We start from the raw sequence: 23,708 nt of genomic DNA on the forward strand, positions 1-23,708 counted from the left end.
CAGTAATAAACCTCAGCAGTAGGCCTGTAAGAAGAGCCAGGTTTTGAGGGAATGTCTAAAATTAAGAAGGTTACCGCTCAGTTTCAATTGTAAAGGAAGCGAATTCCAAAAGGTGGCTGCAAGATGGTCAAAGCAGCTGCCACCAAGGCGCTTCCTTTTGTAAGATGGAACAATCAATAAAGATTTTTGAGCAGAGCGGAGATTTAGAGATGGATTATATCTGAGAAACAGATCTTTTATGAATTTTGGGCCTGAGTCTTGTAAAGATTTAAACAGGATGCACCCTGTTTTAAATGTGATTCGCTGCGCAACAGGCAACCAATGTAGATGTTTCAAGCCAGGTCTGATAGATTGCCTTTTTGGAAGTCCCAGAATCAGTCTGGCGGCCTGATTCTGGACCAGCTGAAGACGTTTTAACTCTCCCAATTGGAGCCCCAAGTAAAGACTATTGGAGAAATCCAATCGAGAAAGAACCAGGGCAATTATGACCTGGATGAGGGCGGCCTGTGAAAAAAATAATTTTTTAATTGAAAGAAGCTGGAGGACACTATCGCGCCTACCTGTCTTTTCAGAGAGAGATCCTCACTAATTAATATTCCCAAGCTTTTAACTGAGGATGATCTGGAAGGTGGTGCCCCCATGCTAGATGGCCAAAAGCATGGGCTCCAGCTAAGAACACTCTGCCCAGGCAAGACCAATTCCGTCTTGCCTGGGTTGAGTTTCAGATGGTTACAACTCATCCAACCCTGAATGTGTGACATGGTGTTTTGAAATTCCTCCACCGCGTCCTTGGTGTTCAAAGGGAAGATGAGTTGCAGATCGTCTGCATAGTTAAAGAAGGTAACTTTCGCATTTCTTAGGGAGTACAATAGCGGGCGCAGGTACAAATTAAAAAGTAAAGGTGACAGGGATGAGCCCTGAGGTACTCCACATGTGGTAGAAATAATGGGAGCTGTAAAAGGGCCCAGTCTTACTGATTGGGTGCGGTCAGTAATAAATGAACGGATCAAACTCAACGCGGGCTCCCTAAGGCCAGCTTGTTCGACACGGTTGACCAAGATGGTGTAGTCAACCGTGTCGAAAGCTGCCGAGAGATCGAGTAAAACCAAGGCCTGGTGAATTCCATTGTCCGCATTCCGCCTCAAGGTATTTTGTACCGCCAAAATGACTGCTTCCGTTGAATGGCACGAACGGAAGCCAGCCTGGTTGGATTCAAGGTATTCTGTTTCTTCTATGAATTTAGACACGTTTGCGCAAATGTGAGCCTCCAGTAACTTAGAACTATAAGGCAGCAATGATATAGGCCTATAATTTAACAAGTCAAGCGGATCTGCTCCAGCTTTCTTAATCAGAGGGATAAGTAGGGCCTTTTTAGGGTTGTTGGGAACTTTACCCTGTAGAAGTGATCCGTTTAACAAAGGAAGCACGCCCTCAGGGATAGCTGTTCCCACCTCTCTCAGGATATGCGGGGGGCAAATATCATCAGGTGAGCCTGATTTAACCCTTGTAAAGAGCTTAGACAAAATGTCACCATCGATAAGTGGAAAAGATTCCAACGTAAAAGGGTTATAGTACGCATCATCCAGAAAGGGGGGGGATAGAGCAGTAGAGATGCTCTGTTTTATGGTGCAAATTTTATTAAAGAAAAAAGAGTTCAAAGAATTGCAGAGGTCCTGAGTAGGAGTGACCAATGGAGTGGTTCTGGCACTGCCACTGAGGCCGTCTACAATATTGAACAGATCTTTTGATTTATTATGAGAATTCAAAATTTTCTCTGAAAAAATAGTCGGTTTTATGTTTTAGGACAAGTTTCTGATAGTCTTTTCGAGCCTTACAATAGTTGGCTTTATCTTGTGCCAAATAACCAGTTCGCCATTTCCGCTCTTTTTGACGGACTTCCAATTTTTGGGACAGTATGCATCTGCACGCCCCATGTATCCCTGTTGAAGGGATATATAAAGTATAAACACCCATGTTCTGTGTATGTGCCCGTAATGCATTTCATTACCTTTCATATCAGTCCACTTATCTCTCATGGGGATCACCTATGCCAGTACCTTCACATGACTCAGTGACTGGTGAGAGATGGAGTTCTATTTTTCACGGTCATGTTTACTAGCCATGTACAGAAGAACCTTGGCTGACAGTTATGAACCTATTTCCGTAATATGTGTGACTTTGAGAAATAAAGAGCCTTGTTATAGTTGTGCCTTATCTGAAAGGTGTGCATTTTAAGGTCTCTTTATCAGTAACATGCACAAAGGGTGGGATATCCTTGCTTTTCTATCATCACCAAGGCGTGACAAGCAGTTATGAGTTTGGTATTATAGATTCAAAGCCTCAGTGATCTATGTCCATATCCTTACATGGCCCAGTGACTGCTGGGAGATTGAGTTCTATTGTTCACAATGTCATGTTTCCTAACCTTATTCCAAAGAATCGTGACTGATAGTTATCCCCTTGTGAACTTATTCTCGGAATATAGGCAGCATCTAGATGGAGAAACTTGCAGGAGCCCGAGTGTCCACTTCTATGCCTCCCTCCCTCCCTCCTTCCCTCCCTCTCTCTCTCTCTTTCTTTCCATTCGTCTCTACCTCGATCTCGATCCTACTGACTTGTTGGCTAACTTCCTCCATTTGTTCCCCAGTGGAATCGAATGAAACTGTTGCTGGAAAAGCAGTCTGTTTCTTTCATTTTCTCTTTCAAAGTGCAGCGTCTCTGGATGGAGAAGGAGAAAAAAAAAAGTTTAAGAAAACGTAAAAAACGAAATAAATAAATAAAGCACAGCACGTTGGCCTCAAAGCGGCAAATAAATAAAATAAATAAAGCAAGACACGATGACCAGGTTGGTTTTATTCTCACGCAAGCACAGTAGCGCCACTTTACAGGCAATACTTTTGAGTTTCGACGGGCGCAGCAAAATCTCCGCAAGCACGCAAAATTTTGTGTGCTCGCAGAGATTTCTTGCTGTTTTGCTGAATTTTGCAAGAGACAAGTGCACTAATTCTACACACCCGTAATTATGTGTTAGTTAGGTGTTAGTTTCACTAGGTCAGCTGGAGACCAGGAAATAGACCTTCTAATAAAGGGCATCAGGAGGATTCTTGTAGGAGGAAGCACTGGCGTAACAAAACTTGATGGGGGCCCCCCTGCAAGGGTACGTGGAGGGGCCCCCTCCGGACTAAATTGGGAGGAAGAAGGAAATTGGGTTGGGCAATTCCAATAGTGTTTTCATGGTGTCATACTCTTCCTCACTAATCGAGAGAGGCGGGGAATTAGGAGGGATTGACTGAGTCGGGTTGTTCTCTCAACCTCCTTTGCCCTTTGCCCTGAGGTCTGCTTTAAGCTGTTTAAGGAGATAATCATACTGTGAGCCAGACTGCTCTGATAGCTCAATTATTTTTTTCCTCTTTAAGTTGTGTCAAGAAGTTCACTTTTGTAAGAAAACAGTTATATACACACACACATAAATATATATATATATATATATATATATATATATATATATATATATATATATATATATATATTCCAGACACAAAGTGATCCAGCAAGTAGTGAGAGCGCACAACCGCGTGTGCTGCGCTCAGGGGTCAGATCCAGACCCTTAAATCATTTTTTTGCGCAAAAGGAGCGGCACAACCAGGATACTTTTTCAAAGCTTTTTAATTAGAGTTTCACCCCACCAACGCGTTTCAGCCTCAACAGGCTTTGCTCACGGTCAGTTAGTCCTTCCACTCTTTTTCTATTTATACTGGCCCATCTTAGCCTTAGGTGGCATTATGGGATACGTAGTCTTCACACAGTTACACAAAATTATTTTTAAAAGAAAGACTGGTGTATATCACATTTTTTACGTTTTGGTAAACAAGCGCTACATATTTAAATCATATGGGGGAGTATAATTCTCAAAGTTCATTAGTGGAATAGTTCCCAATTGATTTTCAAAGTTTATCGGGTGTAGTACCCTGTTGTATTTGAAAAGTCTAAACTGGTATTGGTAAAAGTCACTCTAAATGTACATGCAGGTCCTCCCCAAAGTTCATTCCTCTCGGCATTTTTGTACGTAAACGGATGATTAGGCGGGATTCCATTTGTCTCAGTTTACGAACTGTGTCACCGCCTCTTTCCGTTTTCGTAAGCATTTTCAATCCATAAAACCTCATAGATCTCCAATCGCCATTTTGGCATGCATTTATATGTTTTGACGTTGCATAGAGCATATTTTTGTTCTTAACCGCTCTGATGTGCTCCAAGATTCTTTTTTTCAACATACAGGTCGTACTGCCTATATATTTACTGCCACATTTGCATTCGATGATATATACAACTATTCCACTAATGAACTTTGAGAATTATACTCGCCCATATGATTTAAATATGTAGCGCTTGTTTACCAAAACGTAAAAAATGTGATATACACCAGTCTTTCTTTTAAAAATAATTTTGTGTAACTGTGTGAAGACTACGTATCCCATAATGCCACCTAAGGCTAAGATGGGCCAGTATAAATAGAAAAAGAGTGGAAGGACTAACTGACCGTGAGCAAAGCCTGTTGAGGCTGAAACGCGTTGGTGGGGTGAAGCTCTAATTAAAAAGCTTTGAAAAAGTATCCTGGTTGTGCCGCTCCTTTTGCGCAAAAAAAAAATATATATATATATATATTACCTACTGGCGGTCGCCAGTAGGTATATATAGTTAGGATTTTTTCTCTATGGGAGTTTTGAAAATTCTATGTCTAATAACTTTTGCGTTTGTGGACGGAATTGGCTGAAATTTTCAGGAAAATGGCACATTTTGTTTCTGAGCAGCCCTTGAAAATTTGGGGGGGGTTCGTCAAGGGGGGGCTGAGAAAAAAGGGGGGTCCCAAGTGTTTTTAACATTGAGTTTTCCATAGGGCGGTTGGCCTCACTTTTAGCCCGAACGGCTGAATGGATTTGCACGAAACTTGGCAAAATTGTAGGGACTGGTAGCCCGATGTGCCTTTTGTAGGTCTCAATATATGTGCTACAGTGGATTTTGAGAAATTAACGTTTAAAAAAAGATATATATCTGTAACAGCGGACCGGGCAGCGCTCCAGGACGCGTACTTTTCGCGCAACGGAGCTTTGTGAAGCAAAGCTGATTGGTTCTCCGGCGTCTGTCAACATTCCAAACAGTCCGTAGCGGCCGCCATCTTGTCTCTCGGTAGGATCGAGAGACAAGAGGAGGCCAAAGCGAAGGGGCAAATGACCATAAGGGGGAATAGTAGATCCTCGCTGACCCCCTACGTTTGATGTGGAGGTTTTAAAAGGGCCCCGCGGGGCAAAAAAAAATAAAAATAATAATAATCGAACGGCTGAATGGATTTGCACGAAACTTGGCAAAATATTAGGGACTGGTAGCCCGATGTGCCTTTGCTAGGTCTCAATGTATGTGCTCCAGTGGATTTTGAGAAATTAACGTTCAAAAAAAGATATATATCTGTAACAGCGCTCCGCTTCGCGTACTTTTTGCGTTACGGAGCTTTGCGAAGCTGATTGGTTCTCCGGCGTCTGTCAACATTCCAAACAGTCCGTAGCGGCCGCCATCTTGTCTCTCTGTAGGATTGAGAGACAAGAGGAGGCCAAAGCGAAGGGGGAAATGACCATAAGGGGGCATAGTAGGTCCTTCCTGACCTCTTAGGTTTGATGTACCATTTTGCCAAGTTTGGTGTAATTCCGTTCAGCCATTCAGGCTGTAGACGTATGTAAATGTCCTATGGAAAATTGCATGGGGAAAACACATTTGAAAGTGTTGAAATTTAGAACCAATTAAAATGTTAGTTTGGTTTTGTATTTGTGTGTGATGAAAGTTAATTGGTTATGTATATATTTCAAATGAGAGGAAACCACAGCCATTTTGTGATACTACTGTCTGAGGTACATTTGTGAGGAATTTTTGGTGGTGAATTTCTGGTGTTTGATTTACACAGTACTAACACTTCTCCTACTTTTAAAAAGGTGAGTTGTTAATTTGTAAGGGGAACTATGTTGTACACTTGAAGATAATTTGAAAAATGTTTTCTGTTATTTATTTGCAGTCCTTCTGTTATACTAAATACTTGATAAAGTTAGTTTTATATTATGTATTACTAAAAACGATAGATGAAAGTGATTATTTTTTTCTGCAATTTACAGCAAGCAATTTCAAAATAAAATGGCTCACAATGAAGAGACCGTGGCAATTTCTTTTGAATTGTCCACTACATTGATTGAAATTGAGAGCACCAATAATGAAATATTGTCACAAGGAGGAGATGACTTGTATGATTCCATTAGATTGATTGAAATGGACAGCACCAATAATGAAATATTGGCACAAGGAGATGACTTGAATGATTCCACTACATTGATTGAAATTGAGAGCACCAATAATGAAATATTGTCACAAGGAGGAGATGACTTGTATGATTCCATTAGATTGATTGAAATGGACAGCACCAATAATGAAATATTGTCACAAGGAGGAGATGACTTGAATGATTCCACTACATTGATTGAAATTGAGAGCACCAATAATGAAATATTGTCACGAGGAGATGACTTGAATGATTCCACTACATTGATTGAAATTGACAGCACCAATAATGAAATATTGTCACAAGGAGGAGATGACTTGAATGATTTTTTTGATCAATCTCTTGATGGCGAATTTATCGAATGTTTGGAGACCATAGAGTTACAAGAATCATCATTGCAGACTTTTCATGAGGACATTGCTGATGAGGACATGTTACTAGTTCTTTCAAATTTAGAAAATTCTGAAGAATAAATTTATATTTAGAAATCAAAAATTGTTTGAGACATTATTCATTTTTATTTTTAATTTATGAGGTTGTAGCGAAGTGATTGTAGTATAAAATGAGACTTATAGTATAGAGTGCAACATTTTTATGTTACATGGTAAGTTTTCTCATATTTACTTCCCTTCTGCCACTATATTATCTCCAATGTGTATTTGACATCTCTTCTTCATCTCCGGCCTCCTTTCTCTCACTGCTGGGCATATTATCACGGGGGTTTATCTCCGCTTTTTTGGCTTTAAAAGCCAAGAAAGCGGAGATAAAATTATCTCCCTATTACCAAGCTGTCGCTAACACCAGTTAGTGACAGCTAATAGGAGATAGCGACCATCTTGGGCCCCGCTTTGCATGTCAGTGATATTTATCACTAATGACATGCAAAGTGGGCGTGCCAAGATGTTAGCGACTGGAAACAGTCGCTAACATCGCTATCTCCTATTACCAACTTTTGGAGATATTCGCGCTAAGCGCGAATATCTCCAAAAGCTAACACCTGCCCTGAGCAGTTCTTCACCATGTTATCCAATGGGAGGTGGATAACATGGCTAAGAGCATTTGCTCGATAATGCATGAATATCGCTGACTTTTCAGCGATATTCATGCATTGCGGCCGTTTTTTATCGCATTTGCGATAAACCTTGCTAATAGCAAGGTTTATCTGCGATAAAAATCGCCGATGTGCGGCGATTATTTTTGTCTCTAAACAAGTTAGAGACAAAATTTTTCGCTAGTTGTTGGTAATATGCCCCTGTGTGTCTCCGATGCATCTTATCGCTGCTATTTTGTGTAATTACAGAAGAGAGTAAAATAAAATAGTTCGGAACGTGAAAAGGGGGCAAAGTAGAGTACTCCTCACCCCCTAGGCCTTTTTAGGCGGTCCCAAAAGGATCAGTTTCTGCTTTCCTGAGAGATTATGGTATGAGTTCCATATACCACAATAACTTGCATTACAACATGCAAGATATCTATCTCCTTTTGGAGATATTCGCGCTAAGCGCGAATATCTCCAAAAAGTAACACCTGCCCTGAGCAGTTCTTAGCCATGTTATCCAATGGGAGGTGGATAACATGGCTAAGAGCATTAGCTCGGTAATGCATGAATATCGCTGAGTTTTTAGCGATATTCATGCATTGCGGCCGTTTATTATCGCATTTGCGATAAACCTTGATAATAGCAAGGTTTATCTTCGATAATTTCTGACGATGCTTAGCGGTAAAAAATTCGTTGGTAAGCATCGTTAGCGATAAATATCGCTTAACTTTGGTAATATGCCCCAACGTCTGTTAACGTTCGATTCGAAGGAAATGAGGAAGTGTTGAAAAACATTGTTTGCGCCATCTTGCCTTTTTTGAAATGCCACACTTTTGTGGTGCACGGCAGCCATTTTAGATGTCTTGACCAGACCCACTCTCTGCACGCTGTCGATTCGTAGCATGGCTCCTCACCCTCGCAAGCATCTTCCCCAGGCACTGGTCACCCCCGCTCTCTGTCTTATGCATGGGCAATAAACCTCCCCCCATCTGCGCTGCTCTTCCCTGAGAATCACACTCTGTGCCCGCCCGACACCTCCCTTTCGCCCTATTCACTACCGCACCCTCTGACACTCCTCTTCCTCTGTGTCCGATTGTCCAGGCTATCAGCTAGCCCTGCAGATGTAGTTTATGGCCCCAGCTGTAAAGAATCACCCCTCTTCAAAGGAGTTATAGTAGATCAAGGCCCACACACGATGAGATCCGTCACACCACACGTGTTCCTACTATCTGAAAACCATCCTGTATTGTGATTGGGGAGGGGACCGAGCCTGAAGCGGAAGATTCCAGGAATGACTCTTGGTACATCAAAGTTTTTACAATTATGTGTCACATTAAAAATATGTAGCACTCCAACAAAGTAGTAGGAATATAAAACTTTAATAACATATAAATATATACAACAAAACAAAAACAGTAAAAACATTTAAACAACGAAGAGACCGTGGCAATTTCTTTTGAATTATCCAATAGATTTATTGAAATTGACAGCACCAATAATGAAATATTCTTGTCAGTAGCGGTCTGTTGTGCGAATAGTTCCAAGGCAGCAGAACGCGCTGAAATCTAGATGGCACGAAAGTGATGTCTAGTAAGTTGCCGCCCAGCAAATAACGGCGTGGGGCGCCGCGGGGGTGAGTGAGTCCAGTAGGCACCACAGCTATTCTTACCGGCATCGCAGAATTACTGCTGGGGACAATGCCTGTGCTGTAGCAGGGTCACAGCAGAAACAAAAAGGATTTTGTTGAAGATGTTGTTGGTTTTAAATTTGAAAACGGTCAACTGCTATGCTAATGTAGTGGTTAATGTTTTGTTTTCTCTAGAAAATGTAAAAGAGGGGGAGGCAGTCCAAAGTTCCGTTAAAAGGGCAAAGGAAAGGATCGGTGGTTTGAACTATCAGTGAAAAAGGGGAGGGGGTGCAACAATTTTTCCTACCGGGTCACACTGTGCTTTCACCGGAACTGAGGTCTGCAGGATTCTAGTAATTCAAAGTGAGGCTGGCGCCAGCATGGGAGCGCCGACGTCCCGCGGATACAGTTTCGTCACTCCACGGGCGATCATGGCAGTCATTCCCCATCGGGGGTCGGAGACTCCCGCGGCTCCTGTAGAATCTTCAAGGTCGTGGAGGACTACGGTGGTGGAGTCAAGCAGTGACCAGGCCATTTCTTTATGCTGGGCCCGCTCTTGCCAGGTCGACCGCCATTTTGAGAGTTCGGTAGCTACTGGCGATCGCGGGGTCAAATGAGCGGACGGGCTCCACCCTGCCGGGCGAGACGTTGCAGCATGGCCACAGTGGAAGAACCCTTTTCCGGGCGCCTGGAGCGCTGAGGGTGCAGCTGGGAAGCCTCCACCTGGGGAGGCGGGAGAGGCCTGTTCGCACCGTCTCTCCCTCCCAGTGCACCCCACGGCGTCTCGCTTGAGATTTGTTATGGCCGGACCAGGCGATGAGGATGAGGGGGGGGGGGTCGGAGGCATGTGCAAGACATCCCCCCCCAGTGTTGTCGCAGCCATTATTCATGAAAGAAGAAGTGTCCCGTCCGTCTTCGGGCCGGGCTTCCGGTAGATGTCGGCCGGACGCCCCTGGCTCTGGCCCCATGAACGGGTTTCTTGGTTTATCGGCTGCAGCCGGATCCCGTCGTCCTCGGCCCCCCGACCGTTGGTGGCCGGACCGGAAGAGCATGTGGCGGGAGTACCTGCAACTCTCAAGGGCCACCGCGGCCGGACTGGGAGAGAGAGGGGAGGGTCGAGGAGACATTCCCCCCCCCTGCAACTGTTCAGCGTTGTAAAGGCAATCCCCTGGCCGGGTCCCGCTGGCCTGGGCCTCTCCTCCGGCTACACCCTACGTTAGGATCTCCTGGCCGAGGCGTGGCAGCAGGACCTGCCTTATATGGGCTGCTCCCGGCTGGGCGTAGCCGCAACCCAGCCCCACCTTGGAAGTTTCCAGTGTGGGGGCGGATGTTCTACTGACTTGCATTTTCCCTAGTCTATCGATTTTTTTGGCGTGGCAGGCGGTGGGACAGCGAGGGGTGATTTGGTTTCTCTTACTGTTTTTCTGGTCTCTCACCACTGGCATATTTTAACGTTTTCTTGTTTCTAGGACATTAATAGGTTTTATCATTACGTTATGTTATCGTTTCTTTGTTCGTTGTTTAATAAAAGTTCATGTTCATCAGTGGCCTACTGATTTTCGTTTTCCTATTCTTTTCTTTCCAGGTTGTTTCATGCTAAAGTTTCTGTTAACAGGATACAGTGATCACTTCGTTATTATTGCATATGTCCTTTTCACTAGGGGTGCTCTCTGGTCGGGCCAGATGACGTATCTCTAGTAAATGGTCCGGGTGAAACAGGTGCATCAATCAGTGGGGAGTAGATAGGCATGACAGATTACAACGGGGGAGAAAGGTCCGCATTACGTACCCTTTCACTACTTGCAAAGATTTTCCTACGTTTATTTGCAAACAGGGAATACCTCCAAAAAGAACTAATTCCCAAACAGTCAATGTTCGGACAATCAATCAATCAATGAGGAATGAAATAGGTACGACGTGTTAAAGGCTTGCGTTACCTACCCTTCACTATCTGCAAAGGGAGAGAGAATATTCCTATTCTTCCTCGTTTGCAGGCAGAGAAGATCCTTAAGAGAACCAACTTCGAACAATTCAATGCTCGATTGAAACAATCAACAAGGGGTACTGTGAACACAAATGAACGCCGCTAATGTACATACGCATTGCTATTTTCAACAGGTTGTTCCTAATGTTTCTATTTTAGCGAGGTCAAAAAGAGATCCCATTAGTGGCCTACTGATTTTGTTCGATTCCTTTTGTTTTTTTACACGATTTTTCGCTATCTGCAAAGACTAAACAGAGTATTGCGACTCTGTGCTTGTTTGTAAATAGAGAATGAACCAAAGAGAACAATCAATCAAATGGAGAGAGAAGCAGGCACGACGGATTACAAAGGGGGCAAAGGGCTGCGTTAACTACCCTTCACTATCTGCAAAGAGAGAGTACTCCTAATAGAAATGAGGGGTGGGGGGCAGCATTCAAAGCAGATCAGTGTGCATAAACACGAAAATGTTTTTACTTACCACGTACTTGACATTCGACAGCTTATGATATTTGCTATTAAAAAACCATTGAAATTCACTGAAAAAACCATAGGTTATAGACCATATATAGTTAGGAATTAGCATTTACAAAACCTTGAAAATTCACTGAAAAAACCATAGGTTATAGACCATATATAGTTAGGAATTAGCATTTACAAAACCTTGAAAATTCACTGCAAAAACCATAGGTTAGAGACCATATATAGTTAGCTGGACATTTTATTGACATAAAACCAATGAAATTCCATATATAGTTAGTTGCACTAACTATATATCGCGCACCCGCAATCCACTGCTGATGATGTCACATATTACATCATTCATGACATGGTCAGTGACATCACTGATGACATCACTGATGACATCTCAAATGACATCACTGATGACATCACTGATGACATCTCATTTGACATCAATGACCACATCACTGATGATATCATTCATGTGACAATACAATGCATCTCCTCACATTTTAATATAACCTCTGTTTCACCCAGTGTTAAAAAGAGTATAATTTTTGAAACCATTGACACACCAATACTAGTTACTACATACGCACTCACTGATTGTTACGTCTACACACACCTTCACTCATTCACCCATACAATCATTCATACATACAATCACTCATCTTTACAACACTATCATATGCACTCATACACCTATACAGACACTCACAGTCTGCCACTCATCCATGGAGTTACTCACACACCTAGTCAGTCCTGTAAAGAATCAATGACACTTCCATTTTCTTGTCTATACAGTTAAACATAGAGCACCTTACATTTTCAAACATATACTAACACATACTTACCTTCTTATACAATCATTGATACAAGTACAGATTGATCTGCACAGAGTCACACACCTCCCAGCTAGTCACACACACACTCAGTCTCCCATACAAATACTTGGGCAATCAATCAATAACCCATATAGTTACTCATATAGCTACTGATCAACACATGCAGCAGTTTACAGAACAACAGACATAATGATGCACAAATTAAGACAGTTTAGTCACTAACCCATGCACTCAGTGAGACACATTTAATCACTCACTCATACAGTCAGTCATGCACCTACTAAATCCTTCGTCCAGACACTTACACATCCACTCATTCTTCAATATGTAAGACATATTTAAACTTTATAGAAACAAAAAATCACTGGATGTTGTTATCAGTGATGTCATCAGTGATGTCATTTGAGATGTCATCAGTGATGTCATCAGTGATGTCACTGACCATGTCATGAATGATGTAATATGTGACATCATCAGCAGTGGATTGCGGGTGCGCGATATATAGTTAGTGCAACTAACTATATATGGAATTTCATTGGTTTTATGTCAATAAAATGTCCAGCTAACTATATATGGTCTCTAACCTATGGTTTTTGCAGTGAATTTTCAAGGTTTTGTAAATGCTAATTCCTAACTATATATGGTCTATAACCTATGGTTTTTTCAGTGAATATATATATATATACACACACACACACATATATATTTGCATATATCTATATAGATATTCACTGAAAAACCATAGGTTTCAGGCACGTTATAGTTAGGAATTAGCATTTAAAAAACCTTAGAATTTCACTGAAAAAACCATAGGTTTCAGAGGCGTTATAGTTAGTTGGACATTTCACTCGTACAAAACCATTGAAATTCCCCCGTTATAACTCGCGCGCCCGCAATGCACTGCTGATGACGTCACATATTACATCACTCATGACATCAGTGATGACATCTCAAATGACATCACTGATGACATCATCCAGTGAATGTGTGTTTTTCTGAAAATTAAATATGTTTTATATATGTATTTCTCGAGGTCGATGGAAGAATAAATGGGTATATAAGTGTCTAAATGTATGATTTTTTTGTTGAAAAATTGATTGTTTAACTGACTAATTAAGTGTATCTTAGTGAATACATGGGTTAGCGAGTAATGTTTAAATATGTAAATATCTGTATCAGTCTCTTACTTTGTGTATACGTGGCTGCATGGGTTGGTGAGTAGCTACATGAGATTCTATATGGGTTATTAATTGGTTCTTTGAGTATCAGTATGAATGTCTGTGTGGTTAGGTTGGAGGTATTACTTAGTGCATAGATGCATGAATGTGTGACTCACTGTTTGTATGAGTTGAACACAGCATGTATGCAGGACTATATGGGTGGATGAGTGTGTGTATGGGTGTGTTAGTGAGTGAATGACTGTCTCAATAGTGTCTTTATGAGTAACTACATATGTTTAAACTAGTATATGTGAGAGTGAGAGATTGGAAGAGTCCCTGTGTAAATAAGTATGTGTTTCTATAAGTAATTGTTTAAGAGAGTAAGTATGTGTAAGTTTCTGTAGAAGTAAGTGTGGTGGTGTGTGTAAAACTGTATATTTGACTAAATGGATGTTTGATACTTTGCATGTGTGACTATGTGTGTGAGCAACTCTATGGTGAGTGTCAGTGTGTAACAGGATGTGTAGATGTATGTGTACATATGATGAGTGGGTACATGTATGAGTGACTATATAGAACTATTGGTGAATGAGTGGATTTGGGTGTAGATCTTGGAATTACTGAATAGGTGTGTTGTAACTGGTATTGGTATCTCCATTGTTTTGAAATTGTTAGTTTCTATTTTTGAGTGTGTGTTTCAAAGGTTATATTAGGGTGAGAGGAGGTCTGCCACTCTATCACAAGGATGATGTCATCAGTGATGTCATCAGTGATATCATTTGAGATGTAATATGTGATGTCATCAGCAGTGCATTGCGGGCGCGCAAGTTATAGTTAGCTGAACTAACTATAACAGGGGAATTTCAATGGTTTTGTACGAGTGAAATGTCCAACTAACTATAACGCCCCTAAAACCTATGGTTTTTTCACTGAATTTCTAAGGTTTTTTAAATGCTAATTCCTAACTATAACGTACCTGAAACCTATGGTTTTTTCAGTGAATTTCAAAGGTTTTCTAAATGCTAATTTGTAACTATTACATGTTTGAAACATATGTTTTTTTCACTTAATTTCAACAGTTATTTAAATGCTAGTTCCTAAATAGGCCTACAGAGGTAGGACATGTGAAGAAAGAAGAAAATACACACAGAAAGAAGAAAAAGAAATGTAGAAAGAAGCAACAGAAGTCCTCAAAGACAAAGAAAAGTGCAGGAGGAAGGAAGACTTGCAGAAAGAAGTAACAGAGGAGCAGAAAGAGGCATTGTTGCATAATCATCCAGTACCCTCAACTTTTTCAGATGGGTACTGGTGGTAACTGACTTTGACTAACTAATCCTAGAGCCTGTGCTATGCTAAAAGACACTTAGAATACAGTTAAAACACCTACATACACAAGGGAACATTATACGTTGGGGTACCCCTGTGATTAGAATGACCTCCTCTGTAAGCCCCTAGTACATAATAGGGCAGGAGGATTTAAACTACCTCTTAAAACGCGCAACAGGGCGCGTTCGCACACTCGTGAAGAGAGGGGAGGGCTGAGCTGAGGTGTGCAAACACTCCCCGTGGTCGTTTTAATTTGGGGCATAAAGTCCCCTTGAATCCTGAGTGTCTCTTGGGTCCAACTAACCCACCAGGTATCTCCAGTTAGCGCCACAGAGCTGGGTTGTAGAGACGTGTAAAAAGTGGCATGGCCTGGGCCACCTCTCTGCAACGCAGCGGAGTGGCGCCTACTGGAAGCACCTGATGGGATTGTTGGCCCCCAGGGTCCCTCGGGATTGAAGGGGAATTATTTCCCCAACTTAAAACGCGCCACAGGGTGTGTTTGCACACGTCACCTCAGGCCCTGTCCCCTCCCTTCACCACTGTGTAAACGCGCCCTGTGGCTGTTTTAAGTTGGGAGATTAAGTGCCCTTGAATTCTGAGGGCTCCTAGGGTCCAAACAGCTCACTAGGTACCTCCCGTAAGCGCCACAGAGCTGCAGAGCAGAGAGGTGTAAAAAGGGGCACTGCCTAGACCACCTCTCTGCAACGCAGCGCAGTGGTGCTTACTAGAAGGACCTGGTGAGCTAGTTGGCCCTCAGGAGCCCTCAGGAATGAAGGAAAATTATTTCCCTAACTTAAAACGCGCCACAGGGTGTGTTTGCACACGTCACCTCAGGCCCTGTCCCCTCCCTTCACCACTGTGTAAACGCGCCCTGTGGCCGTTTTAAGTTGGGAGATTAAGTCCATTTGAATCCTGAGAGTTCCTGGGGTCCAACTAGCCCACTAAGTACCTCCAGTAAGCACTACAGACCTGCTTTGCAGAGAGGTGTAAAAAGTGGCATGGCCTGGACCACCTCTCTGCAACACAGCACAGTGGTGCTTACTGGAAGCACCTGGTGGGCTAGTTATCAGGATTGAAGGGGAATTATTTGCCCAACTTAAAACGTGATATTGGGTGTGTTTGCACACATCACCTCAGGCCCCGTCCCCTCCTTCCCCACTGTGTATACACCCCCTGTGGCCGTTTTAAGTTAAGAGATTAAGGGCCCGATGTAGGTCACCAAATACCGGTCGGTAGCGGCCAAATTCGGCCGTTACTGACTGGTATTTGGTGATTGAGATGTAGGAGGCAATATTTTGCACAATCAGTAAATTTACCGAATCGGTAAATTTACCGATTCTGTAAAATACCGAATCGGTAATTTTACCGATTCGGTAAATTCCAGATGTAGGTAGCACTGTTTACAGTGCCACAGGCCTTCAGAATTCGGTATTTTACCACCCAATCCTATTGGGTGATAAAATACCGAATACAGGTGTACATGCACATCTGTGCATGTACACCTGTGCCATGTTACACACAGGCATGCCCTTAGGGCATGTCTGTGTGCCACATGGCACACATGCCTGTATTTGGGGTGCTAGAGGGTGTCAAAGTGACACCCCCTGCACCCTTGCTGCAATCGGTATTTACCGAATCGGTAAATACCTATTCAGTAATGCCCATTGATTCCTATGGGCTTCAATGCCCATAGGAATCAATGGGCATTACCGAATCGGTATTTACAGAATCGGTAAATACCGAATCTCAACGATTCGGTATTTACTGATTCTGAGATACCTACATCCCCCCCCCTCCATTTTACCACTTCTTAAATACCGAATCGGTATGATTCGGTATTTAAGAAGTGGTAACATTAAATTACCTACATCGGGCCCTAAGTCCTCTTAAATACTAGGGGGCCCTAGGGTCAAATTAGCCCACTAGATACCTCCGGTAAGCGCCATTCCAGAGAGGTGTAAAAAGGGACACGGCCTGCACCACCTCTCTGCAACACAGCGCAGTGGCGCTTACTGGAAGCACCTGGTGGGCTAGTTGGCCCCCAGGGTACCTCAGAATTGAAGGGGAATTATTTCCCCAACTTAAAATGTGCCACAGTGCGTGTTTGCGCATGTCACCTCAGGCCCCGTCCCCTCCCGTCACCTCTGTGTAAGAGGGCTTTCCTTTATTTTATTTATTTATTTATTTTAAATGGTGGAGGGGGCCACGTGGCCCCCTCCCGGGCCACTTAATGCCCCAGGGACCCCATCCCCTCTCTGTTAGGGACTGTGGGGGGGTCCCCAATTCCCCCACGGTCCCGCCGGCTCCCCGCCTAATGCAGGAGCCGGCATTGCTTTTCCACACGGGGAGCTGCTAAAATGCAGCTCCCTGTGTGGAAAAGCAATCTGCTTTGGTATTTGGAAGAGAGAGCAGAGAGAGAGACTGATACAGAGCACAGGTTGCACTGGGCTTTTCGTGAATACTTTACTGGTAATTTTTAGATATATAATTTAGTATCTTATTTCATTCGCGCCGATCTTTTACCGTTTTTACTCATTTTTCCTCTTGTCCATCAAACAAACTTGCTCACTACTTACCAGACCACCGTTGAGAGCCACTCGGCACCCTGTAGTCTCCTTGTACCACCGCCAGTCATTAGCGGACTGTTTGATGTGGAGGGAGACTCCAGGGGACAGCCGTTCTTTCGGAGTGCCTCACTTCCTGCCAGGGCCATCTACAGCCGCCATCTTGGGCAGGTTAGCGGTCTAGTTCTCCGCTATTAGCCAGCCCGAGCACTACAAAGGCAGCAAATGCCTCGAGTGTGCAAAGACTGATAAAGAGCACAGGTTGCACTGGGCTTTATGTGAATACTTTACTGGTAATTTTTATATATATAATTTAGTATCTTATTTCATTTGCGCCAATCTTTTACTGTTTTTACTCGTTTTTCCTCTTGTCCATCAAACAACCTTGCTCACTACTTACCAGACCACCGTTGAGAGCACTCGGCGCCCTGCATTCTCCCCGTTCCACCGCCAGTCATTAGTGAACTTTTTGATGTGGAGGGACCCTCCAGGGGACAGCCGTTCTTTCATAGTACCTCACTTCCTGCCATGGCCATCTACAGCCGCCATCTTGGGCAGGTTAGCGGTCTAGTTCTCCGCTATTAGCCAGCCCGGACACTACAAAGGCAGCAAATGCCACAAACGCGCAGCGAATACGCGCCTCTGGCGCGAAGGTGCGCCAAAAGCAAGCCCGTCTGCACCCGTCCGCATCTCGATCGGGCCCAGGGCCTGTTCCCCTGGCCGTCAAAAAATAATTCCAAATGAAAAATCACTATCTTATACTAGCACTCAGCTAATAGATTTAAATAATATCGATAACAATCATCATTGTTCCCCATTCAATGAGGATGCATTATTCAATAAGTCACTTTCCACATGCCCAAAATGTTTGCTTAATATAGAACCAACCAGGGCATCTTTCTTTTTTAGTACACATATCTCCCTATCTAAACCAGATATTATTCACTTCGCACTCTTAAATGCTCGTTCCCTTCCTAAGCACAAGCTTGAAATACATGAACTTCTTTTTAGTCTGAACTTGGATTTTCTATTTCTGAATGAGATCTGGGGTGATTCATCCTCTGGTCCAGACTTATGCTCAGCCAACCCTGAAGGCTACTGCCTATTTAGACTGGACAGAACGCAAAAAAAGGGTGGGTCCTTAGCAATTATTTATCGGGATGAATACATAATTAAAACCGACACCCTCAACCTCTCAGCTTGTGAAGCATTAACTTTCTTAGTCCCGCTTTCAAATAATCAATCTTCAGAGGGACCTCATTATATTTCCCACCAGGCTCGCGAACTGATTTCCTTGTGGAACTTCACACTTTACTAGAATTAACAGCAGGAATCCCAGACTATACTATCCTGGGAGATTTCAATTTTCATTTAGAGTGCCATAACGACAAGGAATCCTCTTTTCTTATCACAGACCTCCTATCAGTAGGTCTACATCAGCTAGTCACTCCCCCCACCCACAGAGAAGGCCATACACTGGATGGTCTTTTTACCAACAACAGCAACATCTCTCATTCCTCAGTCATACCCTTGGCTTGGACAGATCAATCTGCAATAATCTGTTCCATTTGGATTATGAAACCTAACCCTGGGGGTAAGGGATGCCACATCTGTAAACACATTCGGGCATGGAATAACATTGATGCTCAACTCTTGCAAGAATCTCTTTCCTCCTCCCAATTTAGACCCTCAGAATACCCCGAAATAGCATCTAACAACTACTCCATCTGGTTACATGACACTTTTTCTTCTTTAGCACCACCTAAAAAGGTTTTCACTAATCGAAGGGTCCACACCGCACCATGGTTCTCAGAGGAATTAAGACTGGAGAGACAACGCTGCAGATGCTTAGAAAGACATTGGCGTAAAGACTACAACACTAATGCCAAAACACTATATAAAGAGGCAATGACAAAATATAAACATCTTATTGTCATAGAAAAAAGTAAACACTATCTTACACAAATAAAACTGGCCCAAAACTCCACCAAGGAATTATTTCAGGTAATAACCAAACTCTCCACACCTCCAACAGGTACCTCTGCAGAAGTCTCTCAAGACTTATGAAATTCTCTTGCCAATTTTTTTAAAGAGAAGGTCAGTCACATTTATTCAAACTTTGCCACTCAGGCCAATTTACAATCGCCTATGTCTAACAAATAATTTAACATCCCCTTCACCACCGTATTCTCAGAATTTGCTCAGGTTTCATTTGAGCAGGTACGAGAGCTTGTTCTCGCTATCAAATCTGGTTCCCCCCTGGACCCCTCTCCCCCTTCCATTCTCAAACTAATTCCGGACCATGAATCCTTGGCGATATCTGTAATCTAATGTTCCACACTGGTGTCTATCCATTAGCTTGGAAAAAGGCTATTATCAAACCCTTACTCAAGAAACATAATCTTGATCCGTTGGAACCCAAAAATTATAGACCGATAGCCTGTCTCCCTTTTCCATCAAAAATGATTGAAAAGATAATGAACTCACAACTAGCCCAATTCATCGAGAACAACAATCTGCTCGATGATTCTCAATTTGGATTTAGGAAAGGGCATGGGACGGAGACAGCCCTTATTAAGGCTTCTGACAAGATCAGGATGATCTTGGATAAGGGTGGAGCGGCAGTCTTGATCCTGTTGGATCTGTCCGTGGCTTTTGGCACTGTCGATCATGCCATCCTGATCGACCGTGTCTCTGCTATTGGCATTGAGAAAAAGGTTAGAGCTTTATTAACCTCATTCCGTGCTAATCGCACGCAGTCTGTTAAGTTGGGTGAATTCTATTCTCCTATTTTTTCTCTTCCATGCGGGGTGCCTCAGGGATCCTCCCTAAGTCCGACCTTATTTAATATCTGCGTGTCGGACCTGGCCAGGATCATTAAGACCCATGGGATGAGGTTAACTTCCTACAACGATGACACCCAGATCGTGTTGGCAGTCCACAATGATGGACCTGAAGTGGCAGCAAATTTTCAAGAGGGGATGCAAGACATCAGTTCCTGGATGTCACGGAACTGCCTGAAGTTTAACTCTGATAAAACGGAGGTAATGACTTTCGGCAGTTTATCCCCCAGCTGGTCCCCAACCTGGTGGCCAACTGAGATGGGTCCCCCTCCGCAACCAGTCACTAAGGTTAGGAATTTGGGAGTGATGTTTGATGATAAGCTCTCGTTCATACACCATGCAAATGCGGTTGTGTCTTCTTCTTTCTTCACCCTAAGAATGATTAGGAAACTCCTCCCTTTCCTCCCTCTTAGTTCAGGAAAAATCCTTATGTGCACACTGGTCTTATCTAAGATCGATTATTGCAATGGCCTCCTCCTAAATGCTCAGGAGAAAGTTTTGCACAAGCTGCAATTGGTTCAAAACTCAGCAGCTAGAATACTCTCAGGCACGCCCAAGTTTAAATCCGTCTCTCTGATTATACGCCAACTTCATTGGTTGTCGGTCAGGAACCGAATCAAATTTAAGGCTCTCTGCATTGCATACAGGGCAACCAACAACTCCGTTCCTGAGTTTTTGAGAAGATTATTATGCCTTTACATCCCTAACAGATCCTTGTGCTCCTCCTCAACTCGCCTCCTAACTGTTCCTCGTACAAAGAAATAATCATGGGGTGACAGACGCTTCTCAGTTGTGGTTGCAAAATTATGGAATACCTTACCTCTTCACATTAGGGCTGGTCCCTCTGTTCCTATTTTTAGGAAGTTGGTGAAAACGTGGCTTTTCAACCAGTAATCAATCATTCCAACAGTTTTCTCTACTGTATTTACAGCGCCAAGACACCTTCGGGTATTTGTGCGCTATACAAATTGCACAAATAAAATACATTCCAAATACCAAAGCAGGGTTTGCTATGGCAGCACGGGAGCCCGAGGCTCCCACCCTGCCATAGCAAATTACAGTGTCCCGGGGTTGGGCACCCTGGGACACTGCAGGAGCCGGCCCTGGGGGGTGGCAGTCCCCAGGGCCATGACAGGGCTCCAGGAGGGGGGGGCCGCACGCCCCCCCTCCCAACATCTACAAAGCCCCGGGGGGGGGGTGGTGGTCCCCGGGCTTGGGGGTCCATCACTGACCCCCACATTTTAATATTTAGAGCCTCGGGGAGGTGGCAGTCCCCGGGGCCTGTCGGGGGGGGGGGGTTCAAACCCCAGGTTTTTAAAATTTTATTTTAAAAAAGAAGCGGTCTCCGGGGCTTCGCGGGGCCGTGAGCCCCGCAAATATTGTAGATAAGCCCCCGGGGGTGGCTGTCCCCGGTACTTGGGGGTGCCTTTGAGCCCCCCACACATAACATTCAAAAGTCCCATGGGTGGCGGTCCCCGGGCTGGGGGGGCTGTGAGCCCCCTCACAATTATGTTAGAAAAGCCCCTGGGGTGGCGGGCCCCAGGACTGGGGTGCCCCTTTGGACCCCCAACCCAATACAAATATTGCCCCCGGGATTTGGCCTACCCAAGGGCTTCGTATTTTCTTGCTCAAATATAATGCATCGCCTGTAGGGTGGCATTCTATGTCCATTGTCTGCACACTGTCAAGAACATTTATGTATGTTGATTCTCCGGCAGTCCATGTATCCTCTGTATGGGAGCCATTTTGTGCCTGTCATCCAATTGAAATGTATCCTTTGTATGACCCCCATTCTGTGTTAGGTAGCCAAAACTCAGTGTTTCCACTTTATGGAAGCCAAGCTGTTTCCATCACCAACATTTAAATCTATCCAATCTACCTTTGGTATGGAAGTCAACGTCGAGAGTTCAATCCATCCAGCTAAATGGAAACTATTCTGTATATATTATTCAACTATGTAATGTTTTCACCATAAGGAAGCCATTCTGAGCCTGTCCTGCAGAAGTCTGAGCATCTACTATACAAGAGACGCTTTGTGTCTCTTGCCCAAAATTTAAATGGTCTACTATACAGCGACAATTATGAGGGCAACAATCTGGCGTTTATCTTTCAAAATGTAGTGTAGCCACGTACCTAGATCATTCTGTGTCTACCGTCCAGAAGTCAATTCAGCCACTGGACTGAAGACTACTGTATATATTTCAGTGTGTCCACCATACAGAAAGCCTGCACTGTCTATTATCTGAAGTTCAGTCGATCATCAGTCTGCTCTATGGTGGCCAGGAGTGCTCAGATAAAATGAGCTGTAGCCGGGAGGTGCCCACGAGCTCCCACGTGTAACCTGATTGTTCCATAAACATGAAGTTCCATATCTAGGTCCGGTTGTTGATTCAGCTAATGTTTCATCCATGTATGCTTGCGTATGTTACAGATAACGGTTTCAAAGAGCAATTATGTTGACTTTTATTACTGGAACTATCACCCTATTCATTACTGTTCACCACACAGATCCGCTTGGCAGTGGGTGGGCCTGAATTGACTCTCACAAGGCTGGCTCAGAATGTAGTACATTCCCAGCCCCCACTCGCAGCTGATGTTTAGTCCACATGTGGAGGATACTTCAACATCTGTGTGAGCATTAGGGTTTGTAGAAGACAGCTCAGTGTAGTGATTAGGAAAGAAGTACGTATAAATTACGCTCTCCAAAAAGCATCCACAGGACAGCTTTTGGGTTTGTTGATGAAAAAGTATTTTGGAGTACAGAAAGTTGTACTGCTTTTCTACTCTTTTGCTATTTTTACACATTTAAGGAACAAGCCCCAAAACATGAGAATAAATTGGGAATATTTGGAAACTATTCACAAACAGTTAGTACAAATAGAAAGAAAGGTAAACTCTTTGCACTTTTACTAACAGGGATTTTCACTAGTTGGGGCCGATTTACAAAGGCAGGTAAGAGTATGTAAAAGAGTACTCCTGTGGGACTACATCTCATGCTCATAAATGCTTCAATAAATGTTCTTGACAGTGTGCAGACAATGGACATAGAATGCCACCCTACAGGCGATGCATTATATTTGAGAAAGAAAATATCTTCTCTGCAAGGGACCCACTGAACTGTGCAGTTTAGGCACAGAAAGGGATAGTTTAGTTTGTAGTGTTATGCACAGTAAGGCACCGTAGTGGTTGATTGCCATTTATTGACCTTGGAGATAAAGGCTGATGCATAAGTAAATGAGACCAGAATTCTAATCCTCCGGATCTCCACTTTGCCCAAATTGTGCTTCAGATGTCATGGCTTTCTAATATTAAGATCACATATTAAATATTCTGAGTACAAATAATATACACCATTTATTAAAAAAATCTAAAAAGTGGTGCATTTATGCCACAGCCAGGATGGAGCTATGCAACAGCCTACTGATGAAGAAGCACTAGACCAGCTCTGAAACTGGCAACAATACGGCACCCCAAGGGACAAGGACATCATCCAAAGGCTGCTGAAAAGGGCAAGGTCTATAGCGCTGATTCTCCTTAACAACTGT

The 23,708-nt window shown here is 43.3% G+C and overlaps 1 protein-coding gene across 1 annotated transcript in view; it reads left to right on the forward strand.

Moving 5' to 3' along the window:
- Positions 1-23,708, forward strand: part of LOC144767654 (free fatty acid receptor 2-like) — a 144,265-nt gene that overhangs the window by 13,931 nt on the left and 106,626 nt on the right. The window lies entirely within an intron of this gene.

This window comes from Lissotriton helveticus, chromosome 7 (genome assembly GCF_964261635.1).
Source record: "Lissotriton helveticus chromosome 7, aLisHel1.1, whole genome shotgun sequence".
NCBI classification, from domain to species: Eukaryota; Metazoa; Chordata; class Amphibia; order Caudata; family Salamandridae; genus Lissotriton; species Lissotriton helveticus.